Genomic DNA, 10000 nt, shown 5'->3' on the forward strand with positions numbered 1-10000 from the left:
GTTAGTAGCACATAGAGTCATTCAGACCACACAGATATTGAAACAGGCGACCTGGGGCAGGCTCCTGGAATATATTTGTCTAATGGTTAAGAACATTTAAAGAACAATAAATAATAGTAAATTAAGTTTAAATTAAGTTTTCGGAGCAAGAAAGGCTAAGAGCAAGAAAGGCTAAGAGCATCAGGTCCAGGCCAAAGCCGGATGTGGACTGATGTGTGTCTTGTGTGTACATGTGTGTGTGTGTACTAAATACTACGATATCCACAGCTCCGCAGCTGACACTGGACCTGGTTAGAGGATAGGAGGGAGAGAGAGAGACACTAGGGGAGACAGAAAAGCGGTTAGTAGCACACTGAGTCATTGAAGCAACACAACAGTCAGAACAAGCCTGTTTCAGGATAACCAGCTTCTGTACACTACTTGATATACATACATTGCATAGCAGGACAAGTATCAATGTATACAGAGGGTTCACAGGTAGGTTTGAGCCTGCCTTTCTGAATCTCAGGGTCTTAGCTAGTGATTGTAGGCTAGGTCAAAAAGGTACGTCTTGAGGTCTCGCTTGAAGACCTCCGTTGTTTCAGCCCTTCTTAGGCACTCCGGTAGGGTGTTCCAGAGGTTGGGGGCATAGAAACTAAAAGCTGCCTCTCCATGTTTCTTGGTCCTGGCTTTTGGAACTGTTAAAAGTTCAGTGCCTGAGGATCTAAGTGGTCTGTTTGGCATGTACTTAACAAGCATGTCTGAAATATATTCTGGTGAGTGACTGTGGAGAGATTTATAGACTAGTAATAGTATTTTAAAGTCTATTCTAGAGTTTACTGGTAACCAGTGTAGTGATTTTAACGCTGGTGTGATGTGTGCCCTTCGTCTAGTCCAGTGGTTCTTAACCTTGTTGGAGGTACTGAACCCCACCAGTTTCATATGCGCATTCACCGAACCCTTCTTAATTGGAAAAATAAAATATGATTTTTTCAAATTCAATACATAGGTATATATTTTGCTGGTGCACAAAATGAACCGTGCATCAACATCACTGTGTTCAAAGAACAAAACCATCAAAACATGATTTTCACACAAAAACAAAAACATAATAATGAATATTTACTGCAAATCAGTGTGACTTCTGCTGTTGCCTTTCAGAGACCAGTTCAGAAATGCGCGGCTTCACCTTGGCAAGTGCCACTCTCATGTCATTTTCGCAACAAAGTCTGTTCCTTTCACAATCACACGACGTGCCATCACGACAGTCACAAGTCGACTACTGAGCGCACCAAATTCCCTGCAGCACAGATAGGCCAAGCGATGTAGCGTGATCACCTGCAGCCAATGATGGCCAAGCGGGGCGTGTCATCACGAATCATATGAGTCGGGTGTGTGTCTTGACCTCCGCCGAACCCCTGAGACTGACTCACCGAACCCCTGGGGTTCGATTGAACCCAGGTTAAGAACCACTGGTCTAGTCTTAGTGAGGACTCTTGCTGCAGCATTCTGTATTATTTGTAGCTTAGAGATTGCTTTCTTTGGTAGGCCTGATAGTAGAGCATTGCAGTAGTCCAGCCTGCTTGTGATGAAAGCATGCTTTAATCTTTCGGTGTCAGCCTGAGAGAGAAAGGGTTGCACCTTGGCAATGTTCCTTAGGTGGTAAAAGGATGTCTTTGTAATATTCTTGATGTGGTTTTCGAAGTTAAGATCTGAGTCAAGTATGACACCTAAGTTTTTAGCCTGGCAATTGGTGTCAATTTCCAGAGTTTTTAGGTGTGCAGCTAGTTTCTCTCTTTCAGCTTTTTCTCCAATGATCAGTACTTCTGTTTTGTCCTGGTTTAGTTGGAGGAAATTATGTGACATCCATACATTTATATCTATAATACACTTGACAAGGCAGTCAACCAAACTGTGGTTACTGGGTGTTACGGAAATATAAAGTTGAGTATCATCTGCGTAGCTATGGTAGCTAATATTGTGCCTCCTGATGACACTGCCAAGGGGCAGCATGTACAGGCTGAAGAGTAGAGGTCCTAGGATCGATCCTTGGGGCACCCCACAGGTCATAGGGATCTTTCTTGAGCTATATTCACCGAGGGCAACGAAGAAATCACGACCGGTTAGATAGGTCTTAAGCCAATTTAGGACTGGACCAGAGAGGCCAACCCACTTTTCCAGTCTTTCGATGAGGATTGCATGATCTATAGTATCAAAGGCTGCACTCAGGTCCAGGAGGACAAGAACAGAAAGCTCTTTGGAGTCAGCATTAATTCTGAGGTCATTTACAACTTTGACTAATGCCGTCTCTGTGCTATGGTGGGCACGGAAGCCGGACTGGAAAAGGTCAAGGATACAACTTGTAGCTAGGAAATCATTAATCTGTGCGAAAACAATTTTTTCCAGAATTTTACTCAAAAATGGAAGGTTGGAGATTGGTCTAAAATTGCTAAAAACTGAAGTGTCTAAGTTGTTTTTCTTTAGTACGGGTCTCACCAGAGCAGTTTTAAGTATTGGTGGGAAAACACCTGTAGATAGGGAGTCATTAACAATGGATAAAATGTCATAGGATACAGAGTCAAAAATAGTTTTGAAAAAATCGGTGGGGATGGGATCCAGCAGGCATGTGGAGGTTTTGAGTTTGGATACTACTTTTCTCAACATTTCTGTGTCCATCAGTGTAAACAGGCTCATATGTCCATTACATGGAGGGAGAGGATCTGTGAACGGGATGCATGGCCTTTCCTGAGTGATATTCCTTCTAATATTCATAATCTTATCTCTGAAGTAAGCTGCAAATTCCTCACATTTGGAGGTAGAGAGCAGGTTATCAGGTGTTTTTACGGCAGGGTTTATTAGGCTATCGATTGTTGAGAAGAGCACTCTTGAATTATTTCGGTTGATAGATATCAATTTTGAGAAGTGGTCTTTCCTTGCATTTCTTATTGCTTTATTAAAAGCAGAGAGATGATCTTTGAGAATATCATGGTGGACCTGTAACTTGGTTTTTCGCCATATACGCTCAGAACTTCTGCAGGTTCTCTTTAGTTGATATGTTTCCTCATTTCGCCATGGGGCTTTATTATTGGTTGTGATCCTTTTCAGTTTAATAGGTGCTACAGAATCCAAGGCTGCCCTTACTCTGGTGTTAAAGGTGGTTGCCAGGTCTTCAATAGTTCCTAATGGCCCCACTTCTGGAGTTGATAAATAGTTTGTGGTCATTATTTCTCTAAAACTATCGGCTACTGCGGAGGTAAGATAACGTTTCTTTATAAAGCGCTCAGTATTATTTTTGACTTTAGGAACTAATGCAGTGAAGAAGATACAGAAATGGTCGGAAAGGGCGAGGTCGCTAATAGAGGAAACAGTGATAGTCAGGCCCTTAGTAATCACTAGATCAAGGGTGTGGCCACGGTTGTGAGTTGGCTCAGAGATATGTTGGGTAAAATCCATGGAGTTTAGGAGGTTGATAAAGTCCCTAGCTTTCGAGTCCGCCTCAGTGTCTACGTGTATGTTGAAATCTCCAATGATGATAATCTTATCATAATTTGTATGGATGATGGACAGGAGTTCTGAGAATTCTGTAGAGAAGGCAAGGCATTGTTTGGGAGGCCTATACACGGTTACTGCCAGAACTGGGGGCTGGCATTTTAGGACAATAGCGTGGTATTCAAAAGAGGCGAAATCATCAAAGGAGATGGTCCTGCAGCTGAGGGCATCTTTAGCTATGGTGGCTGTTCCTCCACCTTTTTTCCCACTTCTGATAGATTGAAAAAAGCTGTAGTTAGGGGGAGAGGCTTCAATGAGGGCTGCTGATCCATTTATATTTAGCCAGGTTTCAGTTAGGAACATACAGTCTAGTTTGCGTTCACATATAAGATCATTAATGAGAAAAGTTTTGCTTGGTAGGGACCTGACATTTAGAATCGCCATTGAAATAGCTTCCGGAAAAAAGGGCTGGCTCGCCTGACTAGTAGGCCTGGATGGTATATTCACTGGAACTGATATCAGGTTTTTTATATTAGATCCACCTGACTGTTTCATTATGGTACTAGGGGTGCGGTGGGAGATAATTCGCTGAATGGCATATTCAGGTGGGCAGAATTTGTTTATAAAAATATAGACGTCGCTATGCCAGGTCTCAGTGAGGGGCAGGGAATCAAGGTCTATGGTGATGGGGCGCTGGTGAGATGGAGCTGGTGTAGCCCGACCCGCGGGTACAGGAGGTTTATGTTTGGCAGTAGGGTGGTTGAGACGGGTCGGGCTAACCCCACATCAGACGCTGGAAGATCTCAGCGTCAGATCCATATTCATACTGAGCAGATGGGCACCTGACCTACTAGGATGAAGGCCGTCCCTGGCGAAGAGGTCCGAGCGGTTTAAGAAAGTGGTGAAATTATCTATGAAGGGAAGCTTCAACTGGCAGCAGTAGCCTTTCAGCCAGATGTGGAGCTGACGGATCCTACTATATTTGGCATCACCATATCGGGGGGAGGAGAACGGGCCAGAGATGATGCAGGTCTTTCCTGACGCCTGAGCAGTGGAGATCAGGTCCTTGAAATCCTCCTTCAGCCGCTCAGACTGCTGGAGCTTGATGTCATTTGTTCCGACATGGATGATAATGGATGAGGCCAGGGGATTTTCTGCGAGGAGTGATGGGACAACAGTCCTGATGTCCGAGACCTTAGCTCCTGGGAAGCAGCAGGTCTGGGCTTTCGGGACCACTACATGGCGCACCATGGAGGATCCGATGACGAGCACAGATGGGGGGACGGGATCAGTGGCGGGCCCACTGGGCTTAGGGGACTTCCTTTGCTGCCTCACACCTAATGGCCAAGTGGTAGAGGGTGGGGGCCGTGGGTCCCCACGGTGGACTGGGCTATGCTTAGGCTGGGGAGCAGGCTTATAAGCCTGGCTATTTTGCCGCTCACCAACCAGAGAGGTGTGGGTGGGCTGCGGAGTATGGGTACGGTACTGAGTAGGGCAGGGTGTGAGATGGGCCCCAGTAGCAAAGAGCCTGGACGAGGAGCTGATGCTAGTATCCTTGGACCTCTTGGATACAGGCTCGGCCAATAGAGCAAAGCTATTCCTCAGTAGGAGGGTGTCGTCGTCAGAGGGTTGGGAGGGGACCCTGGAGGTTTCCCTTTCTCGTTTCCGCCTAACAACGGTCCAAGGGGTGGGGCTTGAATGCTTGGGTCTGGCTCCGAGTCTGGGCCAGGAATTCTCACTCGGGAGGAAACTAAAATCCACATCTCCACCCCCGGATGTCGCCGACGGTGGAACAGTGGGAGGCTGGACGTCGACATCTGGGTCGGGTAGCACTGAGTTCAGGTAATGTTCGACTTGATTTACAGAGTGTAGAGTAGAGATCCTACCTTCCAACTCTGAGATTATTTGGCTACGCTGGAGGCAACCCGAGCAGTTAGGGGCGGGAGGGTGTGAAGCCATCGCAAGACTCGTTAAAATAATTGCGGAATTAAAATAAGAGGATAAAACCGCCAATCTATTTGCTAAGAGCAGGGCTCAGCTGCTGGCTTGAGCAAAACAACGCTCAGCAAGCTGTAAGACCGACGAAAACCAGAGGACAACCAACCCAATCTACTTGCTTAAAAGCAAGGTTCAGCTGCTGGCTTGTAAATCCCGCTCAGCAAACTGTAAACAAACAAAACCAGAAGACAACAAACTAAATCTACTTGCTAAAAGCAAGGCTCAGCTGCTGGCTTGTAAATCCCGCTCAGCAAACTGTGGAACGAACGAAAACCAGAGGACAACAACCTTAGTCTACTTGCTAACGCAAGGCTCAGCTGCTGGCTTGTAAATCCCGCTCAGCAAACTGTGGAACGAACGAAAACCAGAGGACAACAACCTTAGTCTACTTGCTAACACAAGGCTCAGCTGCTGGCTTGTAAATCCCGCTCAGCAAACTGTGGAACGAACGAAAACCAGAGGACAACAACCTTAGTCTACTTGCTAACACAAGGCTCAGCTGCTGGCTTGTAAATCCCGCTCAGCAAACTGTGGAACGAACGAGAACCAGAGGACAACAACCTTAGTCTACTTGCTAACACAAGGCTCAGCTGCTGGCTTGTAAATCCCGCTCAGCAAACTGTGGAACGAACGAAAACCAGAGGACAACAACCTTAGTCTACTTGCTAACACAAGGCTCAGCTGCTGGCTTGTAAATCCCGCTCAGCAAACTGTGGAACTAACGAAAACCAGAGGACAACAGACCTCGAGATCCGGACGTCAGACTCTCAGGTACCACCAATATTAATGCGCGACTTTGAGAACGGAGGTATAGTATGCAGGTGGATAAAACTCAATTGCTAGCGGGGAGAGGGAGTGCTATTTATGTAGTAATGCTAACGGGGAGGTAGGGCTATTTACTTAGCCGTGCTAGCAGGGGGAGTGGGGCTGCTAACTAGCAGTGCTAGCCGGGAGAGTGGGGCTACTTACCTAGTAGTGCTGGTAATACTCACGCGATCTACTGGGAGCAAGGCACGGCCTCCGGTGTGTTGGGTTGGTACTGGAGAGGCAGGGGACGGCTGTCCCCTGTTGGCTAATGGGCTAGCCCAGTCAGGAGCTGGTTAGGGCTGGCGAGCCGCGGCTAGCTGCGGCAGCGTAGCTGTTTGATCTAGACTTGGGGCTCGATGTCCAAGCGTCGGATCCAAAAAGAAATCGAATTATTGTGTACCACCAATGTTAGTGCGCAGTTTTAAACGCGGAGATATGGTATACAAGTGAGGAAAACTGTATAAAACAATACACTTTGGGAGAGCTGGCGAGCGCAGCAAACTTAGACTACTTCCGCGTGCGTGACGTCGTCATTATATAATACATTATCTATGTACAACACTGTCATCCTATTGGTCAACGTCAAGGTACGTCGTAGGCATGGTGGGAGGGTAAGGTCATTTTTCAGTTTTTGACAGATTATGAAAGGGCAGACTGTCTCATACATTGAAATCAGAAAATATTTGAAGAAGATACTGTATGCTTCTGTGAATGTCGGTTCCTGAAATCTCTAAGCAGAGAAAAAGGGCTTCAAAGCTTCGGAGCTGTTCACACTTCTCACTGGATATGGACTTTGGCGACAAAATATGAATATTGAATGATCCTAAAACTGTTGTCTGTTATATTAAGTCGGTTCTTCACAACTTCCACTTTTGTAATATGAAAAAAAAAGAAACATCAACAATAGCACAATTTGAGTTGCCTGGATGGAAAAATATGTCAAATAAGAGAACACGTTTTGAGGGGCTTCTTATAGATGGTCTTATAGACAGACTAGATGTTACAGAAATAAGAAAACTACAGAACCAGCAAACATTTGACTATCCACTCACTCTAACATTTACCTTAACCAGTTGTTGCATAACAACAGTTGCAATTGCAGTTTGCTGAGTGTATAGTTGTTGAGCACCCATAGACAATAACATAGACATAATGTAACAATATGTAAAAATATATATATATATATATTTTTTTTTTACATATTGTTACATTATGTCATGTATCCCCTATACAAAAACTGGCGTTCTTATTTAATATGCAATAAAACGAAAAGATCTCATAACAGAAGGATTTTATAATAAGCCACATGCAGTTGAATGCAATCCACCTGTGGCCCCTCCCCCTCCCTCCTTCCCCAACTTCACTCTATCCAAATCTCCAGCTGAATCTGGCTTATAGGATACTTTAGCTATACCTCCCCTCGTGGAGAACGATGGTGTGATTCACAGGGAACTTTAAAATAAAGCAAGAGCTTTGTTGTTAATTCACTTGTCCATCTCTATGTGTGTATGTGCATGCGTTTAGTTAGGTGGTTTCGCTGGGAGTGTTTTGGGGGGCCACCAAAAAAATCTTGCTTAGGGCCACCAGAATCCTAGGGCCGGCCCTGCACACCCACACACACGCACCCACAGACACACACACACAAACACACACACACACACAGACACACACTCACACACACACACATGCACGCACACACACACACAAACACACACACACCTACCATACCACCCGGGAGTGGGATCATATTCATCAGCGGAGTCGGTGTGTGTGTGTGTGTGTGTGTGTGTGTGTGTGTGTGTGTATGATGCGAAGGCGGCTGCTCCCTCAGTCCGTGTGTGTGTCTCGCTCTGTACGTCCCTGTGAGGACATTTCTGTCTCTGAGGGGACGTCTTCTCCGCTGTGGACGCTCACGTCGGGGCTGGAGATAAGATAAGATCAGATAAAATCAGATAAGATAAGATAAGATAAGATCTTTAATAATCCCCGTGGGGGAGATTTGGGGTTTCATCAGTGGAAAAGGCACAGCAGCAGTGGGAAGGGTAAAGCAGAATAGATAGATAGATAATACATCATATATCAAGTTAGATTACAAGGAAAAAATGACAAGAGAAAAGACAAGCTAAAAGAAGCTAAAAAATATATACTGTATGCTTAGATGTTGGATACATACTGTACATACATACATAGGTATCTTTTTAGCCTTGCATTCCCGTAAACCCTGTCCTCTTCATGTTTTATTCATTACTCTTTTCTTTTTTTATAGTAATTTTGTATTATTGTGTTAATTTTTTATATTGTACCTTGTTTGTTTATTTAGTTTTCCATTGTCCAAGCACTTTGGTCAAAAATTCTCATAAACACACTCCTAAACCTTGTGGAAAGCCTTCCCAGAAGAGTTGAAGCTGTTATAGCTGCAAAGTGTGGGCCAACGTCATATTAAACCCTATGGATTAAGAATGGGATGTCACTTAAGTTCATATGCGTGTAAAGGCAGATGAGCGAATACTTTTGGCAATATAGCTGTACATACATTCACAGCACTCAGGATCACTCAGGCACTGTTATACAGTCTGATGGCCGCTGGCACAAAGGAGCGTCTGAACTGTTCTGTATTGCACCTGTGTGGGAGGAGCCTGTGGCTGAAGGTGCTCCCCATCTGCCATAAATTGCCATGGAGGGGATGGGAGGGGTTGTCCAGGATAGACTTCAACTTGTCTCTCATCCTCCTCTCCACCACAGCCTCCAGGCTGTCCAGTTGTTGTCCCATAACAGAGCCGCCTTCCTCACCTGCTTGTTCAGCTTGTTTGACTCCCTGCCTTGATGCTGCCTCCCCAGCAGACGACGGCAAAGAACAGTGTGCTGGCTACAACAGACTGCTAGCCTGCTACACACATCAAAGGACCTGGGCCTCTTAAGGAAGAAGTGTTCTCTGTCCCTTCCTGTAGAGGGCCTCAGTGTTGTCAGTCCAGTTTGTTGTTCAGGTGCTCTCCCAGGAACTTGTATGAGTCTCAGCCTCCTCCCCCTGGATGGTGATGGGGGTTGAAGGCCTCTTATTCTTTCTGAAGTCCACCACCAGTTTCTTGGTCTTGCTGATGTTGAGTTGGAGCTGGTTCCATTCAATGAATCTCCTGACCACATTCCTGTACTCCTCGTCTGCCCTGATGCAGCCCACGATGGAGGAGTCGTCCGAGAACTTCTGGAGGTGGCACCTGTGACCTCAGTACCACTGACCTGTAGTCATTGAGAACACTGGAACGTGCTTTTTTTAGGTACCGGCACAATGCAGGAGGCTGAATAGGTGTTGGAACACGCCAGCCAGCTGTCCCACACATTACTTTACCTGGCTGTTTGTGATGCAGAGGCTGGTGGGGGTAGGGGGATGGAGGGAGGCTGGAGTGAGGGCGTTGGGCATTGGGCTACCCTTTGAGTTCGCAGGGGTGGGTGTGTGTGTGTGTGGGGGGGGGGGGGGGGGGGGGGGGGCGTGATAGCCAGGTCAAACCGATTGCTCTTTACCTCCCCCACAGCTGGGCTTGAGACACTCTGCCCCGTGACTTTCTTCATTCCATCCCATGCCTCCTGGGAGCTGTCTTGCTCCAGCTTCTCTCTGTAACTGTTCTTGGCTTTTCTCAACTCCCTCTTCAGCTCCTTCTGGACTGACCCGTCCTCCTCCCTATATTTTGCCATAGAGGCCCTCTTCTTTCTGTTGAGTAGGGCTTTAATGTCC

The 10000-nt window shown here is 46.1% G+C and overlaps 1 protein-coding gene across 1 annotated transcript in view; it reads left to right on the forward strand.

Moving 5' to 3' along the window:
• cntnap2a (contactin associated protein 2a) overlaps positions 1–10000 on the forward strand; it is a gene marked incomplete at both ends in the record, with an annotated part of 236984 nt that overhangs the window by 189762 nt on the left and 37222 nt on the right. The gene's annotated exons all lie outside the window — the stretch shown is intronic.

The sequence above is a fragment of the Borostomias antarcticus genome, assembly GCF_949987555.1.
Source record: "Borostomias antarcticus genome assembly, chromosome: 9".
In the NCBI taxonomy this organism is placed as follows: Eukaryota; Metazoa; Chordata; class Actinopteri; order Stomiiformes; family Stomiidae; genus Borostomias; species Borostomias antarcticus.